Source organism: Hakea prostrata, chromosome 4 (assembly GCF_041222555.1).
Source record: "Hakea prostrata isolate BN-2017 chromosome 4, UWA_Hpros_2, whole genome shotgun sequence".
Lineage (NCBI taxonomy): Eukaryota > Viridiplantae > Streptophyta > Magnoliopsida > Proteales > Proteaceae > Hakea > Hakea prostrata.
In genome coordinates, this window is record NC_142603.1 from 20914918 (window position 1) to 20929348 (window position 14431).

A 14431-nucleotide genomic window follows, 5' to 3' on the forward strand; every position below is an offset into this window, starting at 1 on the left:
TTGCTAACATCTCATCTAGAATTAACAATTCGAAAAGAAAAAAACTTTAAGCGCATCCAATTCTCCAGGGGAGGTGAAAGGCTCTCACACTTAGAGTTTGCAAATGATCTCATCTTAATTGGCCAAGCTACTAGACAAGAAGCTAGAACTTTTGCACAAGTCATCAAACAATATTGTGACATTTCTAGACAAGAATTAAATGGGAGCAAAACTTGAACCCATTATATCCCAAGCACATCGACAACTATGAAGCGTGATTTATCATTATATTTTCATATCTCTCCTACGTCAGCGACATATATATATATTTGGGAATTCCACTCTTTTCCAGGAAACTGAAGAAGAAACATTGTGACATGCTCCTTTATGGGGTCAATGCTAGACCGCAAGGTTGGAAATCCAAATATTTGGCATCCCCAGGAAAGAAGTACTCATTCGGTCTACCCTTGCAACTCTCCCCTCGCACTTTATCTCCTGTTTGTTTGTTTCCACTTGGTTGTCATTCAGTCATTGGAGAAAATAATGTGAAGCTTCTTCTGGTCCAATGGTAACAAACAACAGGTATACACCATTGATTGGCACACAATCTGTACCCTAAAATCTGCAGGAGTGCTGAATTTTTGCAACCTCCTAGCTTTTAACCTCACTCTTCTGTCTCATAAGGCATGGGAATTACTTCAGAATCCTCATTCTCTGTGGGATCGATTAATGTTGAAGAAGTATTGTCATCATTCCTCTTTCCCTAATGTGGCCCCATCACGCACAGACTCTTGGAGATGGCGATCCATCTTAATGGGGAGAGATTTGCTAAAAAATGGACTATTGTGGCAAGTGGGAGATGGTTAACTAATCAACCCCTGGATCAATCCATGGATCCCTCAAGCTACTCCAGACTTGGGATGCTTTCTTTTCTCTTACACTTGCCTTAAGAAGGTATCTCAATTCATTGATATACGCTCTCACTCATGGAACAAAACATTGTTACATCAATGGTGGACTCCGGAAGTCGTCCAAAGAATCTTGGAGATTCCCTTATCAGTTACACAGCACGCAGACCGACAGATCTGGCACTGGACCACTTCAGGGACTTTCTCAATTAGATCCGCATACAGGTTGGTTATTACCTCTTCCGTTTCCTCTATCTCCTAGACGAACATTTGGAGACGCTTTTGGAAGGTAATGCTGCTACCTCGTGTACAACATTTCCTTTGGAAAGTCCAACATCAAAAATTGCCTATTGCTTCTTTACTGGAACAGCAAGGCTGCACATGTCCCATTTGTTGTCTCCATTGTGGAGAAGAACATGCAACCCCATACCACATGTTTATCACATGTCCTCTTGCTCATGCCGTCTGGGAAGCTTTACACTTCCCTATCTTGGAACAGCAGGGTAATCTAGTGGACAAAGTCATATGTTTACTTAACCAATGGCATGATGACCCATGGACAGAACGGCCCATTTCCACTCTCACAGCGTTTTGGCTTTTGTGGAAAATGTACACAAGTCTTTTTGACACTCAATAGCGTCCTTTAATAGCACAAGTATCTTTTCAAATTTGGAAAGGTCTTCAATTTTATAGTCAAGGGTCACAAACTATCCTGCCACATTGTCCACTTCATCCTATATTAAATGGGAACCACCAATTCCCCCTTGCATCAAATTAAATGTGGATGGTTCCTTGTTTAAGGGCCATAGAGCCACTGGTTTTGGAGGCATTGCTTGGGATCATTGGGGCAATATGCTCTTTTGCTTTGGTCAAGGAACTGACTCTCATGACATTCTCACCATTGAAGCCCTGGCACTACATTAAGCCTTGTTGTGGGCTCGTGATTTTCACTTGTCAGACCTTCAAGTAGAAACAAACAATCAGACCCTATTTTACATATTGCAACACTGTCCACATGAAGCACCGTGGAATATATTCCCTATCATGTCAGACATTCTAGAACTTAAGACTCTATTTGCCTCTCCCACATTCAAACACATTTATCGTGAGGCTAATATGGTAGCTGATGTGCTAGCAAAGGAAAGTGCCCTTTCACAAGATGCCTTCCTAACTATCACCTTCCCCCCCCCTTCACCTCCACTAGCCTTTACTTGTCCGAACAAATAGGTTTAGGCTGTAAAAGGGGATTCTCCCTATAAATAAATAAACTCTATTCTATCAAATAAAAAGAATAGAACTTCTCTATGCACATGCCTCTGCCACATTGATTGTTCCTCTTACCTCCAAATCCATAATTACATCCTGTCCATATAGGTTAGAGACAAGGAAAACATACCAAAACATTAGTACACAAGAAAACTCAAAAAAGCTGATGACTGTGATGTTGGGCTTTCTCTTTTTCCAAACAACTTACATCATACCCATTTGGATTATCCATAGCGCTGAACAAAGCAGAATTCAAAGCAACCAAAAAGCTATGGTAATCAAGAACATCAACAGTGAACACAACCAGTCTCTCTTCCTCCAACCTATTCATTTTCTCTGATTTCCTTTACTATTTTGTCTTCCCTAATACAAAATTGTTAACACCCATCCTTCAAACTTAATGAGTAGACCCAAAAGAATAAAAAATTCAACCTTAGAACATAGGAAAAGGAAAAATCTATATTACCATTACTTTGGATGGCTTGCATGTATCCTATAACCTATACTCAACAGCCCTTTTAGAATCCATAAGCAAGCATATGAAGAAGCATCAAGAATGCTTTTGTTGCATTCCCTTCCTATTCCCTATAAATTGTTTATCTATCTCAAAACTTGTGAACTAAATAAATTCTTTATGGGGTTGAGGAGGGGTTGTTGGATGTAGTTCACGCTTCCATCTACCACTCTCTAGCATGATGAGTTGGGTGACTTAATGCGAAATTATTTCTTGTGGCCAAGGTTAGCTCCCATTTCCCATACTCCCCATTACATTACGCTATTTAATATGTAATCTTCTATCTCCCCACGTATGTGGGATTGGTTGAAGTTTCTTCCATTGGAAAACAACTTTTGCTTAGGTTAGGGCTATGGTGGTCAGAGGAGGGTTTTGGCACCTGGGATGTTGATGCATGGGATGGGAGATTCGTTATCTCAAGTATATGACACACTTCAGTATCTCTTAAAACAGAATTTAGAGATTTGATAATCAAGGGACCCATCCATTTGAAACCTATCAAGAAAATTGGGCAGCAACTAGATTTATCATTTGTCTTTTATCCTCAAAAAGAAGAAGAAGAAGAAGAAACTCTCATGCTTTCGTTGAGAGTTGAACTCAAGACCTCCCGCTTACTAAACGGGTGCTCTAACCAACTGAGCTACGAAAGCTAGATGGCACAACCTTTCTGTGTTATGGTATTGATCATTAGGGGTTGCCGTTGATTTGCATAACCTTTAGAGACTAAAAGACAGGCTACTCGCTACTCTGTATGGTTGGTAAAAGCACCAAATCACAAAGCTTGAGGCCTTGGCTTTCGAGGGTGCTTTATGCACATGTAATACTCAAGAGTTGGCTATCTTAAAGACTTAAATGCTGATATTCCTTTCCCTCTAGTGCTCTTTCTCTGTCTTTCTATTGCTCTTTTATGTAGAAGCCAAGACCCAATCCAAGGAGCCGGATGATTAAACATATCACCCAAATGAACAAAATAAACCAATGATCTTGTGCAAATAAGTTGAAAGACAATCACAAAGCAAATAAACAACAAACCACCACAAGAATGAAAAGGGAAATGCAAACAACACACAAGAATTTTACGTGGTTGACTAACCCGAAATATTCGAGATTAGCTACATCCACGGGGAGGGATTTCACTATTTTAATCTTAAAAATAGTACAAGATTTGAGTGTGATACAATGTTACCTCAACCGGTCACACCACCACTCAAACCTCCTTGAAAATACCCTTCCACCTTAAGCTCTTGAAGAAAACCCTTCAATCCAAGCTCAAGCTTCAATGGAGTTGCAATGAAGAGAATACAAGAGTGAAGAAAACCCTTTTCTTGCAAAACCACAAGAAGAAGAAGACTAACTCAAGCCCAATCCCGTTTTTAGACAAAACCCACTTTAGAAGTCACTAGAAACTCTCTTTTTCTCACTCCATTTACCTCTCCCAAGGCCCTCTTAATGATACCAAACACCTACCCATGTTAAACACTAAGTGGGACCCACCAAATTCAAAATTTGAATTCAAACAAAAGATAAAGTGATTTTCATCACTAAACCCAACATTTTGTCCCTTCTTTTTGCTTCCTTATTTAATCTTATGATTTTTTTTATGGCTAATTTATTTGTGATTCTACTTGCAATCGTTTTTTCTCTTACATTTTATTTTCCCTAGACTCTCTCTCCTTCATGGGTTTGGCAGCTGGTTTCTACATGCATTGAACAAAAATCCCATTACAACAATTGTTAGCGTGAACAAAAGTATTTGCATCATCTTGGTCCTTCTTATTTGGTTTTTTCCAGGCTTCATTGCTGCATTTCCTATCTCCCGCAACTGCCTGCCTTTGGTGCTTCCCCCTTCCTCTGAAGTGGGTGTTCCTTTCCAGTCCCCCAAGCTTGCTTTGGCCTCACTGGCTTTTGGTCTTAGAGTTAATTTGTTCCATGCAATCAGCATCCGTCTAGTGCCTGCTGGGTTTTCTCTTAATTTGCTTCTTTCTCTTGGAGTATGACATGCACCCATCTTAGTTCTCATCAAGAGACCTTCAACCGTGGGTAGGAAATGCTAACCTGGGACTGGTTCTAAGTGCAATGGGAAGAAGGTTGCTCCTTATATACCTTAATTGTTGCAGTTCGTGTGCAATTTGGAAGCCACCCTCTCTCCCTGGTCACCTAGCTAGCTTCTGTTAGATACCATTCGATTGGAATGAACGTTGCAGCCTTTGTTTGCTTCCTTTTAAGATTTTGGTGTTGGCTTTCCTAAGCCGTCAAAAGATTCTTTTGAGCAATGTTTTGGGCATGTTGGAACAACGTAGGAGAAAGAAATATCGTCTGTTTTAATAGGGGCTCTTTCTTTACTCAGTTTGACTCAATGGAGGATTGAGACAAAAGTTATTAGTCTTGGATCGTGGAAATGAGTGCAGGGAGATTAATTCTCCTTCAACCTCTTAGGGTTTTAGAGCAAGTGAAGAGTCTCCTCTAACGACCCCTTCATCTCAACGGAATAAGGCTCTCCTAAACCTAGTTTTAAATATCATGATTGTGCCCTTGGTGTTCTTCTTTTGAGTCTGCGAACCAAGTGGTGAACTAGTATGACGGTTTGAGTTTGGTACTGGCGGTTGAAGGTCAAGATGGATGGAAACCCGGCCGTTTTGTCTCACCCAGCCCTGTGTGCTGCAAAGAATTTCCCTGCTTGCACTTTGGAGGGGGCTCCTGCTTAATTTACCCCCCGAAATTCTCTCTCTTGAAACTTGTGTTATTAAGCTCATTTTAATCGAAGTCTCCAGAACCAGATATCCTCCTCCCCTTTCTTCTGCGTTGGCATGGCTTTCTAATCAATCGTGGAGTATGTTCTTCGTTTCGTTGCTCAGGCTAGCAATCTACCCTCTCAGATAGGATCTTCAGCTCAAGGCTTGCATAAATTGGTCTGTCCAACCCAACCTAGCTATATATGCTTCTGGAATTTCTCTATTTGGTCTTTACATTCTTCTTCTTTGACTTTCTCGATCTATAGTTCATGTCTCTCATCTATATCTCTTTAGAATCGATTCTGCAGTTTTGTTTCATAACATATCTTTAGGTGTGCTAAGGATGATTTTTCATCCTTTCCCTAATTGTTTCTCATTTGAATTCTTTCCATATTATTCCCTCATCTCATTTGAATTATTTCCATATTATTTTCTCTTCTCATTTGAATTCTTTCCATTTGAATTCCTACCATTCATCATTCCTTCAATTCGAATTCTTTCCATACAAACATTTCCATGTATTATATTTGCTATACAAACATTTCCATGTATTATATTTCCATACAAACATTTCCTTGTATTGTATTTTCATCTTTTATATCTTTCCTTTATTGTTCATAATTACCTACCAAAGCATGGGATGTATGCTGTCTATATATTTGAGGTTCTCCCATATGAAATTATTCAACCATTTTAAACTATTAAGGTTGTGTCTTAATATGGTAACAGCCTAAACACGATTCTACATCCTTATTCACCACGTCTTCTTCTTCCTCTTTTTCTACCTCCTCTTCAATGGCTACCAATACTAAGTCTGTTGATTTGGATTCCTCTTCTCCATTTTTCCTTCATCACTCAGACAATCCGGATGCCATTTTGGTCACCCAACCATTGAAGGGTGATAACTATCCGACTGGGCGACGTGCTATGCATATGGCTCTTGAAGCCAAAAAAGACTTCAATTTATTGATGGCTCTCTTTCAAAACCTGTTTCTGATTCAATTTTGCTTCCTCAATGGATCCGCTATAACAGTATGGTTCTTTCATGGCTTGTCAATGCTCTTGTTCCTGATATTGCTCATAGTGTCCTTTATGCCTCTACTGCTCATGAGGTTTGGGACGACCTTGAGGCTTGTTATTCTCAACAAAATGCACCTCGCATTTTTTAAATTCATCATGCCATTTCCACCCATCAACAAGGCACGTCTTCATTGGCTTCTTATTATACGGTTCTCAAAGGGCTCTGGGATGAGCTTTCTTCGTATAATGATCTACCACCTTGCACATGTGGTCTTCTAAAGAAGCATTCTGATCTTATTCATAGTGATCAGGTTCTTGAATTTTTTATGGGACTTAATGATTCCTACGGCTCACTTCGTAGCCAATTACTTTTGATGGACCCTTTGTTGATGGTGAATCGTGCTTATTCTCTCTTACTTCAAGAGGAGCGTAATCGCACAATTCATGAGGACATTGCTCCCGCTATCACGCACTCTGCCTTGGCTACCACATCTCCTTGATATAGTTCCAAAAATGGTACCAAGAAACACTATCATTGTGACTTTTGTGGCTTGGATGGTCATTTGGAATCCCGTTGTTTTAAAAAACATGGGTATCCTCCCAAACGTGCTACGAAATCCACCGCACCGCCATCTCCAATGGTTCACTCTCTTGCTGCAACTGTGGTCCCTTCTGTTGTTGCACTATCTTTCACCACAGATCAGTACCATAAACTCCTATCTTTATTGGAATCTGGTAACATTACACCCTTGGCAAATGCTGTAGGTAAAGTATCTTCTCTATAGGTTATTGATTCTGGCGCCAGTCTTCATATGGTTTTAGATTATCGTTATTTCATTTGGATAGTCTTGTTCCCCACACCCAATCCATTCGTCTTCCCATTGGTGGTTTTGCTCCCGTTACACATATTGGGAATTGCAGCCCCATACCCACTTTACCTCTCACAAACGTCTTACATGTTCCTTCATTTGGTTTTAATTTGTTATCTGTTACCTAGCTTACCTAACAACTTCATTGTTTCCTAACTTTTTACCCTGATCATTGTGTGATACAGGACCTACGCACGAAGGAGATGATTGGGTTGGGTAAGGCGTACAATGGACTTTATTATTTGGAGTTGGATCATCCTGTTGCTTGTGTTGTTTTTCCCACAACTGATCTTTGGCATTCTCGTTTGGGCCATCCATCTTTAAAAATTTCCAGTTATCCTGCACATTTGGATCCGACTATTTCTTTTCATAAAATTTGTGTTTGGTCTATTTGTCCTTTGGCTAAGCAAACTCAACTTCCTTTTCCATCTAGTATAATTTCTACCACTTCTTGTTTTGAATTGATACATTGTGACATATAGGGACCTTTGTTCCCTCAATTTGTGGTGCAAAATATTTTTTAACTATTGTGGACGATTTTTCATGATGCATCTGGGTGTTTTTGTTAAATCATATCTGATGCTTGGTCTCGTTTAAGGGAATTTTTTTGCTATGATCCAAACCCAATTTGGATACCAAATTAAACAACTCCAAACTGATAATGGTCGTGAGTTTTTTAATTCCCATTCAAATGAATTTTTTCAACCCATGGTATTGTTCACCAACATAGTTGTGTTAATACACCCCCAACAAAATGGGGTTGTTGAACGTAAACACCGCCACCTTCTTAATGTGGCTCGTGCTCTATCTTTTCAAGCCAGTCTACCTCATAATTTTGGGGTCATTGTGTTTTGACAGCCGCTTACCCAATTAATCATTTACCCACCCCACTGCTACATGGTAAGTCACCACTTCAAGTTTTATTTGGCAAGATTCCTTCATATTCCCATCTTCGAATTTTTGGATCCCTTTGTTATAGTCATATTCATTCATTCATTCGTCATAAATTCGATCCCCGAGCATCTCCAGTTGTTTTTATTGGGTATCCATATGCACAAAAAGGGTATAAGATTTATGATTTACAAACACATAAGGTTTTCATTAGTTGTGATGTCACATTTGTTGAAGATTCCTTTCCTTTTTCAAATTTGTCATCTTCATTATTGCCTGTTTTACCCATTGTTGCTTCAGATATTGATAGTTTACCCATCTTGTCGAATCTACCCTTATCAACCACACCCTCTCCCCAACCGTTGGATGAACCTTCTTCACCCACCTTTCCATCCACCACCATCTCCCGTCCATCTCGGGTTCATCGACCACCACCCCATCTTAAAGATTATCATTGTTATGCCATGGATGCCCAAGCTTCTCCTTCCTGCACAGGTACTCTCACTCCTGCTAATTGTTTTTTGTCCTATCATAGATTATCCTCACCCCATTTCAGGTATCTCAAGGCCCTCAATGCTACAATTGAACCTACAAGCTTTGCCAAGGCTATTGTTTCACCTGATTGGAAGGAGGCAATGGATAGTGAAATTGCAACTCTTGACCTTAACAAGACTTGGTCTCTTGTACCTTTGCCCCCACACAAGAAACTCATAGGTTGCAAATGGGTTTACAAAATCAAACGGCATTCAGATGGGTCAATTGAACGCTATAAAGCGCGTTTGGTGGCAAAGGGTTATACTCAAATTGAAGGGGTTGATTTCCATAAGACATTTGACCCAGTTGTCAAGTTGGTTATTGTCCGAACACTTCTTGCCATTTCTACTATCAAAGGATGGTCCTTGCATCAATTGGACGTCAACAACGCCTTTCTCCATGGCGATCTTGATGAAGAGGTATATATGACTCTTCCGCTTGGTTATCATCGAAAGGGGGAGAAATTGGTTTGTCGCTTGCACAAATCACTATATGGGCTTAAGCAAACATCCCGTAATTGGTTTTCCAAGCTTTTTGGTGCCCTTATTGATCTTGGATATACACAATCTAAGGCAGATTACTCTCTATTTTCTCTACTTACAGAGTCTTCATCTACCTTTGTGCTTGTTTATGTTGATGATATTTTAATTGCTAGGTCTGATACATCTGTGATTTCCAACTTAAAATCACTTCTTCAGCAACATTTCTGGATTAAAGATCTTGGATCACTTAAATATTTCCTTGGTCTTGAGGTGGCCCGTTCCAAGAAAGGTATTTTCATTGACCAACGAAAATACACATTGGACATCTTAACTGATGTTGGTTTCACAGGTGCTAATCCTACTCAATTTCCAATGGAACAACACCTCAAGTTAACTGCTTCTGATGGTGAGCCCTTAGCTGATCCAACACCATACCGTCGGTTATTGAGCCGACTTATTTATCTCACAATTACTCGTCCAGATATTGTTCACACTGTGAATGTTCTTAGTCAACTCATGCATGAGCCTCGTAAACCTCATATGGATGCTGTTAATCGTTTACTACGTTACCTCCATGGCACTCCAGGACAAGGGATTCTTTTATCTGCTGATAGTGAGTTATCACTCCGTGCTTATTGTGATTCAAATTGGGCAAGTTGCCCTATGACTCGACGATCTACCACTGGATATTGTGTGTTTCTTGGTTCCAGCCCTTTATCTTGAAAATCTGAAAAACAAGCAATTGTGTCCCACTCATCTGCTGAGGCTGAATATTGTGCCATGGCCGTCACCACTTGTGAACTCATGTGGTTAGTTACATTGCTCCAAGATCTTGGTGTCATGGTCCCTCAACCAATACCTTTATTTTGTGACAATCAAGCTGCTATACATATTTCTGCGAATCCAGTCTTTCACGAGCCCACCAAGCACATCGAGATTGATTGTCATGTGGTTCACGATCAGGTTCGCCATGGTCTTATCCAACCGACCTCCACCACTAGTATTGCCCAAATTGTTGACATTTTCACCAAGGCCCTTGGAAAAGATTTGTTTCTCAGTCATAGATGCAAGTTGGGAGTTCTTGACATTCACTCTCCAACTTGAGGGGGAGTATTAGGCGTGCTAAGGATGATTTTTCATCCTTTTCCTAATTGTTTCTCATTTGAATTCTTTCCATATTATTCCCTCATCTCATTTGAATTATTTCTATATTATTCCCTCATCTCATTTGAATTATTTCCATATTATTTGCTCTTCTCATTTGAATTCTTTCCATCTGAATTCCTTCCATTCATCATTCCTTCAATTTGAATTCCTTCCATTCATCATTCCTTCAATTCGAATTCTTTCCATACTATCTCATTCCTTCAATTCAAATTCTTTCCATACATTGTATTTCCATACAAACATTTCCATGTATTATATTTGTTATACAAACATTTTCATGTATTATATTTCCATACAAACATTTCCTTGTATTGTATTTCCATCTTTTATATCTTTCCTTTATTGTTCATAATTACCTACTAGCATGGGATGTATGCTATCTATATATTTGAGGTTCTCTCATATGAAATTATTCAACCATTTTCAACTATTGATGTTGTGTCTTAATATTTTCTGCTTCTATTTTATTTTATTTTATTTCATTTTATTTCGCCCTGCGTCTTCGATCTATTTGTTGTGAATCATGAATGTTCTTGCATGGAATGTGAGGGGAATCCATTCTCTCCTCACTCTCAAATGCATTTGTAAGCATGTTAAACCATTCCATGTTGATGTTCTCTTTTTGGGTGAAATTAAGTGTGAGGATATTGCATCGATCAAGCTTGTTGGTCCTCTAAAACATTTTCTAACTCTTGGTTGGACCCCAGTGCATGTGGTGGTTCTGATGGCCTACTTGTGGGTATTATATAGATAGTCCAAACCTGATTGTGTTGGATTTGGTGGTTCTGATGGCCTACTTCTGTAGATCATTTGTGTCTACGCTCCCCCAAGGTCTAGTGCTAGATTATCCACCTAGAAAGAGCTTAACTCTTTCTTTTTGGGTTTGAAGGAACCCTTCTTGTTATAGGGGATTGGATTTCATTAGTTTCTACTCCCATTTCTAATGGGAAAGACACTTGATTTCCTGGATTTTATCGATCATGTTTGTTATTTTTTATTACATTTGGAAGTCAAGAAATGAGTCCTCCTTCGGAATTTGAAAAGTTGATCCTGGTAAGACTCTAAACACAATTATGTTTTGGCTCAAAGAATTATAATGTTCCCCTCCTGGTGTGGGGCAGTATAATGGTTTTGAAAAGTGCTTCAATGACAAAGGTAAAAATTGGGAGGTTTTCTAGATTTGAATACTTCAATTGGAATCTTATTTTGAGTAATACCTTAACGGTAGTAGGACGCAGAGAGCAACTGATATTCAGAGCTTAATCCTCCAAGAATATACAACACCATATCCGAATCAGGTACTGGTTGGGATGCAAGAGCTAGGGCATCAGCAAGCTTTTTGATTTTGAGTAAGTAATCGGCCATGGAGTCAGAACCCTTCTTCACTTGATGGAGTTGCATACGTAACTGCATAATCCGTGCTTGAGAAGACGAAGCAAAGGCAGAGGATAGCGCAGCCCAAACCTCAGCAGAGGTGCGAAGACCAACAACTTGAGAATGAACAGACTCCATGGGACTGGAGAGAATCCAGCTTAGAAGTGTTTGATCTTGATACTGCCAGGCAAGAAATTGGGTGCGGGGATTTGGGGAGGTGAAGCTGATTCAGGATGTAAGAATGGAGGAGGCATGAGTTTGGTACCATTGATGAGCCCCATTAATCCAGAACTTCGAAGCAAAGGAAGGAACTGACTTTGCCAAACAAGATAATTTTCAGAGGTTAAGAGAATCGTGAGAAAGTGATGAATGTTCGAGATTCCCAGTGAAGAAGAATAGTGAGCAGAAGGCGATTCCATAGATGGAGCAGAAGTAACTGAATCGGAAGCCATTGATAGAGCAAAAAGCAAGAACCGTAGAAAAATCAAGAAAGGAGGAGAGAAAAAAGAGTGTAGGTGAGAATAAGGAAATAAAATCTCAGGAGCGAACCTTCGGGAATGATACCATGTTATGAGAATGCATAATCTCAATATGAGATTATAATCTTGTATTTATAGAATGTAATTAAAACTTTACAATATGAGAAAAGAATGCTAATATACTATACGCTAATAGAGAGCAACACCAAGGAGACTGGACATGGGACACAACGTTAGCAAGAAAGGGAGAATGTCTTCACCAGTCTGATAGCGCCAAGAGATTTTTATCTTGCCTGGAAGCAGTGCTTGATGGAATAATTAATGGATAGAAAGTAGTTGTTGATTTGATTGATTTTGTATCAGGAAGTGAGGTTAAATTGTGATAAATTGCTAAGCCTTCACCTTGTTGATGCCATATCAGGTTTTATTCACCTCTTGGATCCTTGGATCTCAGTACTCAAGTTCCAGTGTTTGTTGCTCGTGAGGAATGAAATACTTTCCACAGTTTTTCTTTTTTTTTTCTTTTTCTTTTTATTATTGGTAACCAGAGAATTTATGGTGAATTTATATATCCTTACTTGGTGAAGGTTGACATTTTTAATGGATCTAATAGAAATCTTGCAAAGATGATTAATAGAAACAAGGCAGGCTGCAAGCAAAGAATCCAGATCTAATGCAGTAAGAGATTTGTATGAGTAGCTTAAAACTTAGGTTGGTGAGCAAAGACGAGAGTGAAAGAAGCTTGTATGATCACTTTGTATGTTCACTATTTTTAGATTATGCTTAATTCTAAAGAATTTTATCAAATCCCCTACCATTTCAAAATTTCCGAAGTACCTTCTTTTAGCTTTAGATCAATTTCTACTTCCAAGAGGAAAAAAGGAAGAAAGAAAGAAAGAAGTAGGAAGGGTGAGAGTAAGGGTGCCAATTCAGTATGGCACAGTACTGTATCGAATTTCAAAACCTCATATTGAAACTGTACCGTACCGAATTTATACGGTACGGTATGAAAATTGTATTTTTGAAAACGGTTCAAGACGGTTTTGATATAAAAACAACATGGTTGGTATACAAGATAAGTATAATTCTCAATATGAAAAAATCGATTCTTCTAATCTTCAAACCGTAGCTGCAACTCCATCGATCTATGCCTTCCCTCACCCGGGTTTGAGGAGACAACAATAAAGCCGGCGAGGAAGGAAGAAAGAGGGCAACCGTTTGGAAGCTGGTCACGAGGTTTTTGTCTAGCGATTCCGGAGGCGAGAAAAGACGGCTGGCGGTCCTTCGATGTGTGTCTCTCCGCCTACTTCTCCTTTCTCTCTCTCTCTTCCTTGCTCTCTTCTCTCGGCTCTTCTCCTCGACCGGTGTCTTTGGTGGCGGAGAAGCGGTAGTGGTCCTCCACCACCCTCTCCTCCTCCTCTCACTCTTCTCCTTCTTCTCCTCCCCCTCCTCATCTCCTCTCTTGTTTCGGCAGTTCTCGGTCATGCTCTCTTATCTGAGCACCTTTCTCCTCCCTCTGGTCTGTTTTTGCAGAGGTTACGTTGATCATTAGACTTTCGATGAATGACATTCAACAACAACAACAACAACAACAATAAGCCTTGTCCCAACTAAATGGGGTCAGCTACATGGCCCTCCAATCAATTCTGTTCGAGGCCATGCTAGATACAAGGCCTACGCTATACATACCCTTTCTCACCACTTCTCCTAAGGTTATCTTAGGTCTACCCCTAGCTCTTCTAGTTGCTTCAATATGGATTATATCACTTCTCTGAACAGGAGCATTTATAGGTCTCCGTTGAACGTGGCCGTGCCACCTCAAACGACTTTCTCTAAGCTTATCACTTATGGGAGCAACTCCCAGACCAACTCTAATATGATCGTTTCTTATCTTATCCATCCTAGTTTTGCCACTCATCCATCTTAGCATCCTCATTTCTGCTACACTGAGTTTATCTATATGATTCTTTTTAACAGCCCAACACTCGCACCGTACATCATAGTTGGTCAAACAACGGTCCTATAAAATTTTCCTTTAGCTTTAATGGAATACGCCGATCACATAAGACCCCGGACGCACCTCTCCACTTCATCCACCCTATTTTAATTCTTTGGGAAACCTCATCCTCTAAATCACCTCTTTTACTTATGATTGAACCTAGGTACCTAAAACAATCACTCTGAGGAATCTCTTTATCATCAAGTATCATCACTTC

At 39.7% G+C, this 14431-nt stretch overlaps 1 non-coding gene across 1 annotated transcript; it reads right to left on the minus strand.

Moving 5' to 3' along the window:
- Positions 1 to 3243: 3243 nt before the first annotated feature.
- TRNAT-AGU (transfer RNA threonine (anticodon AGU)) lies at positions 3244 to 3317 on the minus strand. Its single transcript has one exon. It is a non-coding gene; the product is annotated as a tRNA-Thr (tRNA).
- Positions 3318 to 14431: the final 11114 nt, after the last annotated feature.